Consider the following 17,035-nt stretch of genomic DNA (forward strand, 5'->3'; position numbering starts at 1 on the left):
GTTGGCATGTTAGTCAGAACACACCCAAAACCCCACTGATGGTCACTCCATCACAAGCATAATAAAAGACACAACAAATACTCTGAACTCTGAGTATCTATAGTAACATTAAGCCAGGGGGTATACTGAGAACATGGTTAAATGATAAACCAGACTCTGTTAACCAACAATGAGTGGTAAACCTGCTAATAGATATGCCTATTGTTATCCTTTAGTAAAGAACATCAGGGGTCCAGGCTCCAGATGACATACCTCTAACCTACTAAATCAGCTAATTAGTATACCCCCTAGGATGCACTCTGATTTAATATTAAAATGAAAGCTTTAGATTTGACCACCATTCTCTCCAGGCATCAGTGAGAAACACTGTGTCTGTGTCAGACTCTGTATGTGTCGGACTCTGTGTCTGCCATAATCAACCCATGAAAACCAACTGGTCCAGACAATGGCCAATGTTGTGTGCTCAAAGACAGAGCAGAGTTGCTAAACACTCTCTTTACCAACAAGCCATGATCCCATCATGTTTTAAAGCGACCACCATCAAAGTTGTGCCAAAGAAATCATTCCTATCCTGACGCATGCATCATGAAATGCTTTGAAGGGCTAGTAATGTTGCACATCTAAAAACAAATCCATCCATCTAGTCTCTTCTTGTTCACATTGTATACTCAGCCAAATATCCCACAGAGGAGGTGATCTCTCCCGTCCTTCCAGCTCTAAAACATCTGTACAAAAAAACTAATATGAGAGAATACTCTTGACATATGAGGATGCTGGTCATGGATGGCAATTCAGCATTCAGCACTAGTACCTCATCTACAGACTGTACAATCTGGGTATCAATAGCAACTTGCTTCAAGACTTCTTTAGGCATGCACCAAATTCCAAGAGCCTCATTCATCATGACTCTCAGCTCAGGGCCCAAGGTTGTGTGCTCTCTCATCAGTGCAAAACAACCTTTAGCACCAATCCTCTTTGGAAGTTTGCAGATGACACAGCTCTGGTGGATATCCTCGCCATGGGGTGATGAGACTCAGGAAGGAGGTTGACATTGTAAATGTGGTACAGGCACAACAACCCAATACCCAGGGCACGCCCAACACCCTTCACACTCTTCACCCATCACAGGGTTTGTTACTGGTATAGAGAGAGAGTGAACTACAGAAAATCCCTGAAGAGGTGCATGAGTGAGGTTCTCTACTGGGACACCAACCCTTTGTCACTGATGAAGCCCATTAATGCCATTGCTTCCTGTGTAAACTGGAATGGGTAAGTGCTTCACCACCCATCATGAACATTTGCTCAGCTAGTGCTACATATCCAATCATCTATGTGTGCTGTGGCAAGACAGTTGGGTGTGTCCTTCAGCACAATGTCCAGAACATGCAAGATATGTCAGGAGACATGTCAGTACACCAAGGGACATGGAGGAGGCCATAGGACGGCTTACAACCTGGCAGTGGGATTGCCGGAGCCCTGCAAGAATCAGCTATTTAGGCCACTAATGTCAAATGCTCAAATGCTCAGGAGCAATAACAATTCTACAGTATTTATTTAGTGACTTTCAAAACACCCAAGGTTGCTTTGCTGTGTGTGTGTGTGTGTGTTAGAGTTTGAGAGTGAGTCTGGAGATGTTTCTGAGATGGTAAAAAGCATATTTGGTGACTATTTTGATGTGGGACTGAATTGATGTGGGACTGAATTGATAGTGATAAATCCAAGATGAGCATCAATCCAGGGTATCCTTAATCCAGTGAACTCAGAGAGCCATTCCAAGAGGATGGTGTTAGAAACTGTCTCAAAAGCTCCAGAGAGGTTCAGGATGATGAGGATGATTTCATTAGGAGGGTATGAGGGTCTGGTGTCCACAAGTGGGGCCTATTCCTAAAAAGCAGCACTGTAGGGAGCGATTTGCATACCAGATAACATAAAGACTGGCACATTCACTATTGGTTCCCTGTGCTCTTCATAGATGAGAGCAGGTTCACACTGAAGACATGTGACAGACATGACAAAGTCTGGAGAGAACATGGAGAATGTTATGCTACCTGCAACATCTTTTATGAACAGCACACGGTGCAGATGTTGAATATATAATTTTGATGTCCTTTTGTTTATACAAATTGGAAGGGTCAAGTCATCATGAACATGAACTGATCAAGTCAGAAACATGGGGTAAAACACCTATATTGATATTATTATCTGTATTGGCTACACAAGATTCTGAGCCTACACATGGCAGTATTTTTCACCAATTTCGATCTTAGAATTAAATTCAATAAGATTATTTTATGTAGCTAATGGACTTCCTCAATATCAAAATGTATTCATAATTACTTACCCATCAAGTAAGCATGGTATTAAGAATATCATATTATCACAATACATATCAAACATCACTATTCCTGGTCATTGTATGGTAATTTTCAGAAAATGCTCATTTTGTGGGCCTGGTGGCGGCCATCTTGAAATTGAGGCCTTTCTTGTCACCAAAAACTGGGTAAACATTTATTATGTTCTAAGTACTTCTGATACTATTGTAAACCACTGAAAAATCTGTTTTTGGATGCTTTGGAAGGGTCAAGTCATCAATGCATCCGATTGCTAATATTATGGTTTTCGCATCAACCATGACTAAGCATAGCCTTAAAAGGTGGCAGGGATGTTTTAATGTTAATGACAGCATGTATGGTAGTCACCTCGAGTCAAAGAATGTTTCTAGTCATAAATACTTGCAATGAATGTCATCTTTACACCATTTTTGAAAATCTACACACTAGTTCCTGTCAGAATTTCTAGAATATTTGATACATTTTAGTCATTTTTCTCCTAGAAAGTAGTCTAAACATATTTTTATGAACCTACTGACACTTCCAATCAATTCCCCATGCTAGAATTACATGGAAAAGTGGTCTCATTTGTCTTTGTACCATGTCTGGTTCAAAAGTTATGTGAATAGTCAAATGTCAGAATTGTATAAATCGCTATTGCACAGTTTCCAAGATGAGCCCTGAAAAACACCCATGGGACAATTTGCAGCAATGCTAACATCTCTTATTGTAAATTAGACATATGGAGGAGTCTAAAAAAATAGGTTTCGACAACAAGTACAGGGGGTGCGCGTGACCCCCCTCTGGTGACTAGACTATATTGCTGTGGGACATAAGCCTGTGATCAAATAGTGCAGCGGGAGGCGGAAGTGGTGAATTGTTCTGGGCCAAGGACATGGGGGAATCAAGATTGGGTACTCATTACATTGCATGTATTGGGAAGGGGTCTCTTCAGACGACTTTATCCCGGGCCCAGCCAAAGCTGTTAACACCCCTGCTTGTTCAGCTCAGTATTTCTGATTTTTTTTCTGGGCTTCTGGCCTCATCTTTTTAAGTGCACTATCGGCCAGATGATCAAGTGCCTACGCAACATGTTCTCACTGGCGCTACCATAGCAATAAATTCAAGATGGTTGAGAGAAGTACCGTTTTGAGAGAAGTCATTAAAAGAACAACCTCTGGAAAAAAAATCAAGACGTTGATATGATTTCCTTGATGCAACAAAGCAGGAATAACATAATCCATATAACTAAGACTATTGTTGTTATTGCTGATGGTGTTTTAATATTTGAAAAAAAAATGAAATGAATGCAACAAGTCAGGAACTTTTATTGGTCTGGCCTGTGACAAAACATTAAATCCACACTTGACTTTCAATCACCAGATTCATCTTATGAGTTGACTTTACAAGATAGCTTGCCACATCAATGATGATGCTTTAGGCATCTGCATTCATATTGTTGTGTTCAATCTTCCTTCATTAGCAGTTCAATGAGGAGCACCTTGAAGAACAACAGAGATATTGATTTCAGTAAGCATACTAGCACCATGCACTTCGGTCAGGGGAGGATGATGGGGGGCAGAAGTTCTACAATCAGGATACCTCTTTACAAACGGTCTCCTCCTATGTGTCATCTCTAATCAACTTTTACTTTCCTATGCGACCATAAAACGTCCCACCCCCCCAACAGTCACCAAGATAAAGGTACCCTGACTGTAGAACTGTGCCCCGCCCCCAATCCTCCACTGTAGTCTTGTTTGAAAGGGTAGCATGTCTGCCAACTACTGGTAGGGGGGATGAACACCATTAAGACCGCTGGTTTGATCTACATGCGCTTTTGTTCATGATGACGTACTGTCCTTTCGGCTTCCATCATCTCACCTGGATCAATGTGATGACAAACTTTACAAGTAATGAACATTGTGTACAAGCATCAAAACCATGATTGTTGTAATCACTGCTGCCAACCTCTAATCTACTTGTTACAGAGGTACTCTAACCAGAGATACAACACTGACGAATGTCTCCATAGGAATAAACGGTGTGAAATCGTAACGCCAAAACGTCGAATGCCTGCTTATCTCCCGCCTACTTGGCAACAAGAGCCAATCGGTTGCTGAGCTGCGCCGGCATTGATCCAATCATCTCGACGCCTCGACGCAAGTGCAAACATAAACCTTTACGACTGCTCGTACCTAATCGGTTTGTTTGCTGGTGGCCATGTGGTTTGTTTGCCGTCCGTGGAAACTTCAGCCAGAGAGACAGCTGTTTTGAAAATCTTCTCATGGACGAAGAGGTATGTGTTTTGGAGAAAATACTGATGTGAGTGCGGGTATTAGGCTACTTTAGTCTCCGATTTGTGTTCTGTGCATGTCGTGTTTTGCCAAATGGGATGGCGGTTTCGCTAGCATACGGCTTAATAACAGAACTAATATGCATCGGTTATCGGCAGGCATATTAAACACTATTTCAGGCAACACATCGTTTAAAGCTATCTTCTTCGTGCGCAACGTAAGACAATCCATGTCGCAACATGCTGTGTTTTTTCCCAATCCCCTGTGTTCTAAGCAGACCAGCCAAAATGGCTAGAAGTTTTAAGTTATAACGGGCCAAACACGCTCATATCTAATGGGGCAAGTGGATATGACTAGGTTCTAGAGCTCTAGCCAAACTGAAATCTCGCCAGCATTTTGGACAGTTGGCTGGTTCTAGCTTTGAGAACACCGCGAAATTGTGATGGTTGGCATTCATGAATCAGGTGATGGCTTGTTGTACATTTGATTTGAGTTACTTATTTGTATAAAACGCGTGCATGTAGAACTGACAAACTTGTGGACTAGTGGCACAACCCTCCGACCATAGCTCCGGTGTAGAGCTCTATTTCATAGGCCTAGGCCTACGATGGTTGCTGTAAAGAATCATGAATCAACAACGAAATGCAATCCAAATAGACATTTATTTTTCAAGCTGCAACAATTAATGAGGTTATTATTTCCATGCCAACATGGTTGACAGGTTTGTTTTGGCACATCCCAACATCAAGGCTATATAGACAATATATATACAACATACAGGCTATAGGCCTAATGGACAGAAACAACAGATCGCATGCATGGCAGACAGCTGTGGACACACACATATACACCGTGAACAGTGGTCAAGTCACATTTGAAATTGCTAAAGTGGTTATTGAAGTGGAATGGTGATGTGCATACAAAATATTACATTATAGGCATGTCATAATTCAGAGCAGGTTCAAATGTCAGACCAGTCAGGCCAGTGGCTATGTGCTGTCTCTAAACCAGGATGTTCAGGTTCTCAAGATTCCATAAGGGGCGTAAAACGTCGATGTGCTGGATGGAAGGGATCAGCTATGATCTATGACACCATTGTGTCAGTAATACGTAGGATGTAGGTAGTTGGCCAAGGCAATTTGGCTGTTAAAAAAAACTCCTGCCTATTCCTTGGAATGGACTGAGTCACAGAACCACTTTCCCTCCTTCAGTGTGCACAGCTGTATGGACAGATAGACGTCACAGAATCAGTTGTTCATCCATTGATCATCCATTGTCTTGTCTTTTTTGCAGCAGTGGCTCCAGGTTGCTTGATGTGCCTACATGCTCCTCTGGATCCTCCTTGGTGTCCATAGGTATGTTGACAGCTGTATGAATATGGGGGAAACAAATTGGCATATGGTTTAGAATTTCCTAATGTTTCTGTTCTGTGTGAATTACAGTCTTTGGAAGTGATCAAGATTCCACGCCACCACCATCATCATGTGTTGGAAAACAGCAGATGGCCTGGAACTTGTGAAGAAATCATATGCACTGCACTCAAGTACTGTTGTGGTATGTGGGCATTTCTACTTTGCATTGCTCTCTGCCTCATAGAGGAAATATCCATAGTGAAGTAAGTTCAAAAGAGTCATCACCAACAGAAGGGTTTTGCTGTGTTATTAATGAGAAAGGGACCAGTGGCTATATATTCAGTGATGCCACAGATAACTTATTGAAAAGTTAACCACAGTACTACACTATCATGACATTACACTGAGCCTTTAATGCACAATTTAGTCATCACTTGCCATTCTGGTAACTGGAAATATCTAACGCCATATATTAACGGTTAATGTTGAAAAGCAACACAAGTTGTAGGGAATGTACTTGGTCATGCCTCGTCTGGCCATCATGCCATTCAACATTGCCAGTTTTGGACTTGCCAGTTACTTGCAGTTCTTTGGCGTTTGGCGATTTCAGACATCAACATTTGTCTTTGACAATAAAAATCACATAAAATGTCACATGATTATGACAGTCACAGGGCTCAAGCCTCAGTCTGTCCTGCATACAGGTGAGCCCTTCACACAAAATGTCCCCTTTCTACTGCTTGACATAAGATGAACCTTTCCTCATTGTGGATGTGACCGCTGGTTTTAATGCTATCTTTCCCATAAAGTAAGAATTGCTTCATCTGGCCTCTGGTTTGCCATTGTGGGATTGTCGTGGTCTTCATGACGCAACTTCTGTCTTTTAAAATGTCAATTGCAGTGAGGTTTTATCCACCGTTCTGTTTTGCCACATTCCCTAATGATTACCGGGTTAACCTTCTTTTTGGTGTGTTAAAATACGCCACATTTTCCTCGGTAATATCAACCAAAACTACACGCTTTTGTTGTTAACCATTTTACTCAAAGTATTATAAGACCAATGTTATTGAATGAAATGTTAATGTTGGACATTTGGGGGTTTTGTTATTAACAGAGTATTGGATTTTTTTAGGATTGAAATTAAGTGCATTACCTCTTTTCCTCTGAACAGGGGTGACCTGTTGCCTGACGAGGATGGGGACAGCACCTGGAGTCAGACGTGTTCTTTGACCCTTGAAGAGAAAACGACAACACTAATGCTAACTGTACTTTTATATTGTTACAGTAATAGTAAATTTATCACAAAGCAAAATAAAAACTTCTACTTGCTTAATGGCCTACAATATAAATACGTATGTGTCTGTTGTGCTTTAACATGTTTTTACCACCTCAGTGTTTACAATAATGTACTTGTGTGATGAGTTAATTCGGTGCATGTGCGTTTTAAGGAGTTTCATTTGGTATAGCATTAATGTATACATACTTTGAAATGCAGATTTTCAGCCTGAAATGATCTTCACAGACCATGTAGTCGCCTTGTTTTGCTTCTTCAGCAGTCATATTGGGTGGCAGGTCTTGGGTGTGTCAAAGCCACTTTTCACGTCTGTGTTGATAGCAGTTCCAATACACAAGTTCTCATTTTGTTTTTATATAGGACATGATGACAAAAGTAAAAAAAAAAAAAACACACACAAGTAGGCCTAACTTATCTGAGTAACCAGTAGACCTGTGTAGGCTAAGTAGTCTGACCATCAGCTAACTCTGCAGTTGGATGAAGTTTGTAGTGGGTCCTTGTTAGGCTTGCAGTGTCTTTCAGTAACAACAGTCTATCTAGGGCAGGCCCATCTCATGTACAAATTGTACAGTAGGCCTACAATGCAGTAAATGGTGTAATAGCTATGTAATAGTTGTAGCTTACTAACACTATTAATTTAACAGTAGTTATTTAAATAGGCCTACATCACAAAATCACTTTCCCTTTTAGCCTACTTTTGACACCAACAAGTGGTTGTGAATTCGTGTCGCCTATGTAGGCCTATGCTAGCAACATGGAGAGTTATTAGTTTTCTGTGTAGGAAAACCACCTGGAAGTCATGGTGAATTTAGCAGACCTTTCTGCGCCCATCCAAAACGCAGGTGCAGGACAAAGGGACAGATAATCACGGAAACAAAAACAGCCGTGCATAGACATGTGCACACCCGTTGTGGTTTTTCTTATGGTTGAAAACAAATAAGTAGGCTAAGAAAAAGCAAAACGGGAGCAAGTCTGCAAGACATTCAACTTTGATCCGTTTTGCCTTTTCTCTTATAGGCCTATTTTTCACCGTTGGTCATAGTGGTCAGTTTATAGGCAACATGTTATCACAATTTAAAACACCAATTTTGAGGCAGGCTACATCATTAATTTATTCCATAGCCTATTTTTATTATTATTATTGTGCTTACTGCTTAGGCTATCATAAAATAAATCCAGTATTCTTTTCTGTACGATGACTGGAATGGATGCCCGTTTGACAGCCGGCCGGAAGAGGTGAAGTCGACGGAACTTGCTCCCACCGGCCGCAAAACAGAACGTTGTCGTGAAATGTTGCGCATGCGCAGTTCAAAAATAGCATAAAGAAAAACGCTGTTTTAAAGTGTTTCTTTCATGTATGCGGTCATTCTAAGACTGCCTAAAGAACCAGTTTTTCACCGCGATTCCAACCATATGAGATTTGTACCGTTCAGTTGTCCCACTTTTTTTTTTTTTCAAGTCAAGTCAAGTTTATTGTCAATTTCTTTACATGCACTGGTCATACAAAGAATTTGAAATTGCGTTTCTTGCTCTCCCATGCAGACATAGACTAATCTAGGTAAGGACATAGACAGTATAGACATAGACAGTACTCATACATGGACATAGACAGTATGGACGTAGACATTGCTCATACAGACATTTAAAGTGCAAGACTGGACAACAGAAGACTTGTAGAGAACATACATTAAGAGGAGGTATTTTGTTGTTCTTTTTCCTAAAAGTCCTTTATAGCGTTCTGACATAGTAATAGTAGCATTTGAAGAAATAAATAATTAAAAAAAGGTTTTTATTTAAATACACCAGCAGCAGTATGTGTGTGTGTGTGTTTGTATGTGTTTTGTGTGCGTGTGTGTGTGTGTGTGTGTGTGTGTGTGTGTGTGTGTGTGTGTGTGTGTGTGTGTGTGTGTGTGTTTAGTGCAGGTAGAAAGTGCGGTGTGCGTCTGTGTGTGTGTACCTGTGTATGTGTGTGTGTGTGTGTGTGTGTGTGTGTATGTGTGTGAGTATGAGTTGTGTGTCAGTGTGTGTATGTTTGGGTTTAGTGCAGAAAGTGCAGTGTGCTTGTGTGTGTGTGTGTGTGTGTGTGTGTGTGTGTGTGTGTGTGTGTGTGTGTGTGTGTGTGTGTGTGTGTGTGTGTGTGTGTGTGTGTGTGTGCATGTGTATGTTTTGAGTTAGTGCAGGTTGAAAGTTCAGTCACAGATGTAGTAGTGCAGGTGGAATGTTCAGTCGCAGATATGGTGGTGGGGATGAGGGGGGGGAGCGTTGTCAGTGGCCTGGCTGGCTAGAGGCTGACAGTGAAGGGAGAGTGGGTTGAGTGTTCAGTATCTTGATTGCTTGATGCATCGTGCTGCTTGCAAGCCTGGTGGTACGGGAACGGAGGCGCCTGTACCTCTTTCCAGAGGGCAGGAGGCTGAACAGTTTGTGTGCAGGGTGGCTTGTGTCTTTGATGATCATCAGTGCTTTTCGGGTGAGGCGTGCGGTGTAAATGTCCTGCAGGGAGGGGAGTGGTACTCCAATGATCTTCTTCGCTGTGTTCACAACACGCTGGAGTGTCTTCCTGTTTTTCTCCGTGCAGCTTCCTCCCCACACTGTGATGCAGCTGGACACGACGCTCTCTATGGTTCCTCTGTAGAATGTTGTCATGATGGAGGGTGTAGCACTTGCCTTCTTTAGTTTGCGCAAGAAGTAGAGACGCTGATGGGCCTTCTTCGCCAGTGATGTAGTGTTGGTGGTCCAAGAGAGGTCGTCGCTGATGTGCACTCCAAGGAACTTGGTGCTGCTCACTCTCTCCACAGCATCACCGTCGATGGTCAGTGGTGGCAGTTGTTTTTGGACCCTCTGAAAGTTGACAACAATCTCCTTGGTCTTGTTGACATTCAGCAGGAGGTTGTTGTCTTTGCACCATCTGGCCAGCAGGTCTACTTCTTCTCTGTAGTGGGTCTCATCGCCCTTAGTGATGAGGCCCACCAGTGTTGTATCATCCGCAAACTTCACTAGATGGTTAGTGCTGTGGGTCGTTGTGCAGTCATGTGTCAGCAGCGTGAACAGCAGGGGCTGAGAACACAACCTTGCGGAGCCCCCGTGCTCAGGGTCAGGGTGCTTGAGGTGTTATTCCCTACCCGTACTGCTTGTGGTCTCTGCATCAGGAAGTCCAGCAGCCAGTTGCAGAGGGAGGTGCTGAAACCTAGTTTGTCCAGTTTTCTGATGAGTTGTTGTGGTATTATGGTATTGAATGCTGAGCTGAAGTCAATGAACAGCATTCTCACATATGAGTCTTTATTGTCCAAGTGGGTGAGGGCTGGATGGAGGGCAGAGCAGATTGCATCCTCCGTGGATCGCTTGGCTCGGTATGCGAACTGGTAGGGGTCCAGGGTGGGGGGTAGGGTGGCTTTGATATGTGACAGGACTAGCCGTTCGAAGCACTTCATGATTATGGGCGTCAGTGCTACAGGACGGTAGTCATTGAAGCATGATGGTGATGATTTCTTCGGCACGGGTATGATGGTAGCAGCTTTGAAAAGTGATGGGATGACTGCTTGCTCCAGAGAGATGTTAAAGATGTCTGTGAAGACATCCTTCAGCTCTTCTGCACAATCCTTCAACACTCGGCCAGGTATGTTGTCTGGGCCAGCTGCTTTGCGTGGGTTGATGGTGGCCAGTGTCCTCTTCACACTGGCAGAGGACAGGTACAGGGGTTGATCATTTTGATTTCCCCATTAACTCCCCATTCACGAAAGTCTTACTAATCTGAATTAGAAGCCCCGACGCGTAGCCAAGATGGCCGCCGAGTGTTGTATCTCTGGTTAGAGTACCTCTGCTTGTTAGCATTGCAATGGGATATTCTTACAATGATGCAAGCAGCTGTATTAGATAGAAACAATGTGACACGAACCGCACAGTTGTCTGGTGCCAATATGAACTTCTGTACCTTCAATATTAACCTGATATTAAATACTGTATGCAAGCAAATACAGCAGGTAACTTAACGAGTAAGACACAAGCTTATAGCAAGTATAAAGTTACAGGTGCTGATTGAAAGATTGCTTAGGATGGGAGTCCTTGTTGCAAACAAGAGTGCTACAATTCTTTAATCCACTCCTTTATTCCAAGACTACTACTATCACTACCACTACTACTACTACTACTACCAGAGATGTATAGTAACGAAGTAAAAGTAACGAAGTACTGTACTTAAGTACTAAACTGCAGTATCTGTACTTTTTTGAGTAATATTTTTCCTCATACTTGTACTATTACTGCACTACATTTTTCTGATGAAATTAATACTTTTACTCCGATATATTTTTCATGTGCTGCTTTCGTTACTCGTTACTCGTTACTCGTTTCTATGCCCGAGCGCTAGATGGCTTTGTCATCACCAGATATGATGGAACGTGTTCACGGTCAGTGGGCGATGCAATGGTAGGGAAATAAAAGCACAGATTGCTGCCTAACTGGCTTCTTCATCACCAACTTCTGGTGGCCGGTTCAGCCAAGAAAGCTAGTATTTTGGTCCAGCATCATTGTCTCAATGTCAGACATGCCATTGCCAGCCATTATTTTTCAGTTAGTTGAATTGTGCTGGTTCACATAAAAGTCTTCGCATGGTTGCATGTGGTTTCCTCCTACTGTTATACGGTTTTCATGGACATATTAAATAAATAATAAAGATAAATGTATTAATACATTTAAATGTGAGATTCAACTTCCTCGCCAGCCCAGCTCGTCAGCTGTTGTGGAGCAGCAGTAATCCGGAATGTAAAACTCCGCAGGGCTCGCGGTCAGCAAAAAATAGTCCCAACAATCCCAACTGCCAAGACGGCAATTAGGAGAGCTTTTTTTGCTATGTGTACTCGGTATAAGCGAGCGTGTATCGCCAGTCAATTAGGAGTAAAAAAAAATGTTTCTCAAATCATGTGTAGTGGGTGGCAGGGGCGGATCTTTGGGCGGGCCTGGGTGTGACAGGCCCACCCTGATTGGCTGTTGGGCCCGCCCAGTCAGAAGGTCATAATACAATATTTCGTATGCATCATAAAATCAAATATTGACTATAGTAATCTATATGCCTATTTGCTCCAGCGTTACTTCTTTCCACAGCTGATAAACGTGCATATTGTAAGCCAAAATACCAACTTTCCTACTAAAATGGATACCGGTATTGCGACTTGCCTCTCATCATTCTACAGTCAACCAATCAGGTGTCCGTTCTATGCTGGCCGTGATAAATCGTTTGCACGGCAATCCAATCACAGCTGCCAAAAAAGTTTGATAAGTAGAGTAGCAGAGTCCCTTTTTTCTCTAACAGATTAGGTTTTTTTTTGAGTAGCCATCTCCCATGAAGTTAATAGTTCCCTGTCATCTTAGCATCCATTCGAGGCTTATCTACAAACCATTCATTGGATAGGACTAATCATGGATATTAACTTGTCTTGGCCATTCTTGAAAACATCCTTCAAGCCACAGGAAGGTGTAAGGTAGGAAATCTCACTTTCCCCTTATCTTATGTTGGTTTAGCAATGATGAAGGTTTATGGTCTGTCATCTGCCGTTTGTTTTGCGGTACTATTAGTGTTTCTTCTTGTTAGCTGTTTCTGTTGTTAGCTCAGCTGTCCAAGCCACTGACTTGTACAAGTCAGTGGTCCAAGCTATTCAGAACGAAAACAAATGAACAGATTTAGCTCATGGGATGCTGCTGGTCAGGTATAGGATAAGATCGTTTGGGAGATTTAAAAAAAATAATATTTTCATATGGGTTGGAACATTATCATTAAGCTTAAGCTACTGAAACCTTGGTCCTGGTTCTGTAATAATTTAAGGCCGAATGCTGAATGCCAATGTTAGGAACAGTGGCATGTCAAGCGGGGAGCTAGCATGGCTAATTATTACAGTCAAAACGAATTCACAAAGTAGCCACACCTAGCTAATATTTATTCATTGCCAGATGGAGCGCTGGAAGTGATCTGGTGAGTTATCTGAGTTTGCCATGTTGAGACAGTGGTGTAGTTCTTTGCTGCTGGTTGTGCTGACCTATCACATATATAGAAAGAAATGATGAGCACAGAAACTATTGATGTGTTATTTTCTCAAAGATGATGTTTGTGCACGTTCCTACTCTCAGCAAAATAGCGTTGTGTAGCCACATGAGTAGCCTCGTTTGCAGAGAAGGGGATAGAAGAACAAATTGCAGCTTGTTACCTGATAACCTGTCAAACATGTGGAAAGAAATAATAATGATGAGCACCCGCTAAGAAACTAATGAAGTGCACTACTATATTCCTGAAATTCCCTTGCTACCCAAATCCTGTGAATAAGAATAGCAATGTGTGCTCATTTCGTTTACCAAATATTGCGCACGACAGACAAGCCTAGAATAGAAATGCATTGTTGCTGTAGGCTGGCTTATGTTATGCTGTAGGCAAATTCGGCTGACGATATGTGTGGGCTGGGCTACTATGACGAGGAGAAGTCTGTGTGACTTTGCGACATGTGAGGGCGCTGCGATCTTACCGTTTAAGAAAAAAAATGCACTGTAGGCCTGGGGGTAAAGCTATCAGTATTGGTATTCGGTGTCTGCAAGTAGCCTACAGATAAAATGTGTAGGCTACTTGTTTGTTGGCAATTAAGTGGTAGTCTGGTGCACAAATAGCGCATAGGACTGTATGCTTGCCGACCTTTCAGTCCCTTGAAATACAGAACCGTTCAGTATTTACAAACAAAAGTATGGTTCCATGTTTTTTTTTTTATGGTGGTCAGACGTTCGTCTTTAGGACAGACCCCACCCGTCTTTTCAGTGCCTGGCGTCGGGCACAGCATTAAGCCGGACACCTGGTTGATTAAAATGCAGGAAATTGCATCTAAGAAAATCATTTTTTCTTGGGGGAGGACCCCCCAAAAAAACCCCGTCAAAAATATCACTGTCACTTAGGGGTTGCCCACCGCAACTTCACTCTGGCCCATCCAAAAAATGCCTTCTGGATCCGCCACTGGTGGGTGGTGCTACGTGTTTACATTGACTCTCGCTAGCTTAGCTATATTTCGCCTTCCAGAGGGAGTCTAAAACAAGACAGCCACTGACGTGAAAAATAGGACCAATTTCCTCCTTACTAAACCTAGGGAAGGGATTTTAACAGTACTGAGCCCCAAAATAGTGGCATACCCCTAATGGTGTTCATCCCCCCTACCAGTAGTTGGCCGACATGCTACCCTTTCAAACAAGACTACGATTACGTCATTTTGTAGTTCACAGAGTCTATGGTGAAGCAGTAAAACTGGCGAACGTGGACATATCTCCGTATGGAGAGGTTTTGGTAATAGAACGCACGGTGAAGAGAAGACACATAGGCAACCCTAAAACATAAATGTTTTAGACTCGTTGTTGACAATCAGACTGGTCACAGTGTTTTGACTGTCTTTGTAAGAGTTATACAAATCAGTAAAACAGCAAATAAAGACGAAAGAGGTGGCGATATATTTCTCTCAAACGGGGGAGAGGGTGGAAGGGCGCTGCGCTCTCCACGCGAGGGAGCGGGGATTGTGTTCCTGATCGGCTTCAGGTGTCAGGCTATCACGTAGCCCAATTACGTTGGACACAATACTATGGACATGATACTTATGATTTCATACCCATTATGTTGACAGTTTGCCCATTAGTTTTGTGAAATGTAAGTGACAAACTGTAGAAGTCACTGAGCTAGACTGTGCCATGATCAACCATTTTACTGCCTATACAGCGCCTGCTCCAAAGGCCATAGTAGGCTATACAGATGTAAAAATAGGCATAAATATGAATTTAATATGTGTGTTGACCCTTTCTGTGAAAGTTTCACAATCTAAAAAGGTGCAGGTTACAGATACAAACATGTTCGGCCCTCCAGGCAAAAGTAGTAATTGTTGCATTATATATTTCAATATTACTGCATTATATTATTGCAATATTAAAAATATATACTATATGTATTCTGCCTAAAAATACTTATTTCCTTGACCATAGTGTATGTGCACTATGTGATAGTAATGGAATGTCAAATATTGCTAAATAAATTCAATAATTTATTGAAAATTATCAATATTTTCCAAAAATTATTAAAAATTCAAAATGGCCGCCACCATATGACGTCAGAATATGCTAATTCAGTATGCATATTTACTCCCAAAATAGTCTTGGGATCTTCCCCAATATTTGTCTAATTGACAGTCAAGCTCTATCTGTTACCACTGTCAAGCCACAGTCATTTGAATTTATCATGCCAATATTCAGCTTTTTTGAAAAATAAAGTGTGGCGCTTAAAGGGTTAAAATAATTAATGTCTATCAAAGCCATGTGCAATGTGCTATTCTTGCTGTGTGGCATCAATCAATTTATTTTCAAGTGCTTTGGTTTCCCTGGAATTTGCTTTGTCATTCACAGGGTAGCCATCTTGTTTTCACTGTTAAGGTGACATCAGAGCCATGGATTCTAGAGTTGCGACAAGTCGGTTGGTGAAATGGTTCTCATAGCTTCAAGTAATTGTAGACAATTGAGATTTTGAAGTACGTTATAAAAAGAATGAGGCAAAACACCATCCCAATTTTTTGATATGTTGTTAAAAAAAAACATCCTCTTTCAGAAACACCAAACAGAAAGTTCCTAACTAGTGTCATACATTGGAAATATTGCTCCAAACATTGGTGCGGATTATTTTTTTCCCATCTTTGGACCTCTGTATCTCAACAACCATTGGAGCCTTTTGTTAGATATATTATGATGTGAAAGACATGGTACATATCAGACCATTTACCAAGGATGAACCTTACATGTAGAACTTTGAGGTTTTTACAGACATTTGGAAACCCTAGAACATATGATAACTACAAAAAGTAGAGGCACATTATTATGGTGTGATTTGACTTACGGTGCTGCAAATTATAATGTATGATATGCAGGTCTGGGGCTCTTAGCCCTTAAAACATAATGAATCTGACACAAATAGTTCTGGAGATAATTGAGTCTGAACATGGTCACTCATGCAATGTCGCTAAAACAAGCATAGGGGGTGTACTTATTTACAGATTTTTTGTGCCAAAAGTATCCAGAGCTGAGTTCTGATATTGTGGATATGATCTATTGGATGATTACCCTACTAACAATTTTTAGTTCTACGAAGGTTCCTGGAACACAAGCCCTTGGTTCCAGTTTAGTTCTGGGTACGTCCCCAGAGAGTCATTTTTGGTTATTTTTCCATTCTCACTTGGTTGGCAGGAAAGTTTAATTTTCGTTCCTAGAATGTTATATGTGTAGTTCCCATTCCGTTCCCTTATTGTTCTCTCACCGTCACTTTATTCCTGTTCATGTCATGTTTGTTCCTTTGCCGTTCCCATATGGTTCCCTTAACCTTGTTGGTTGCATATTTGGTTCCTTAAACATGCTCCTGATGTTCCCCCAACCTTGTTTATTATTGTGAATGTGTTTTGGTCCTGCCCCACTATCTCTCACCATAGTTGAGGTACCCTGATCATGGTACTTAAGGACCTCCCATCCTCCACCATCACTGAAACACCCTGCGCCTGGCATCAGTTTGGCACACTGCTGTCTTAGAATGATGATTAAATTTGCTGAAAACACGTATGATGTCTATATTTTATTCATCAGTATATGCCATACTGTACCACAATGTGAGAGAAATATCAGCTGAGCATGTATGAACACAATCTAGTGGGGATTAATACCAAATGTTTTCCTTAATGAAGTTTAAAGATAATCATACCATCTACATCAAGTGCACAATGG

General features: G+C 41.7%; 1 protein-coding gene and 1 long non-coding RNA gene across 2 annotated transcripts in view; both read left to right on the forward strand.

The window, feature by feature from the left end:
- LOC134443921 (protein NLRC3-like) overlaps positions 1–17,035 on the forward strand; it is a 36,859-nt gene that overhangs the window by 12,730 nt on the left and 7,094 nt on the right. The window lies entirely within an intron of this gene.
- On the forward strand, positions 4,092–6,091 carry LOC134443935 (uncharacterized). The gene is made up of 3 exons (XR_010033786.1): positions 4,092–4,626; positions 5,918–5,979; positions 6,067–6,091. It is a non-coding gene; the product is annotated as an uncharacterized LOC134443935 (long non-coding RNA).

The sequence above is a fragment of the Engraulis encrasicolus genome, unplaced genomic scaffold (assembly GCF_034702125.1).
Source record: "Engraulis encrasicolus isolate BLACKSEA-1 unplaced genomic scaffold, IST_EnEncr_1.0 scaffold_39_np1212, whole genome shotgun sequence".
Classification (NCBI taxonomy): domain Eukaryota; kingdom Metazoa; phylum Chordata; class Actinopteri; order Clupeiformes; family Engraulidae; genus Engraulis; species Engraulis encrasicolus.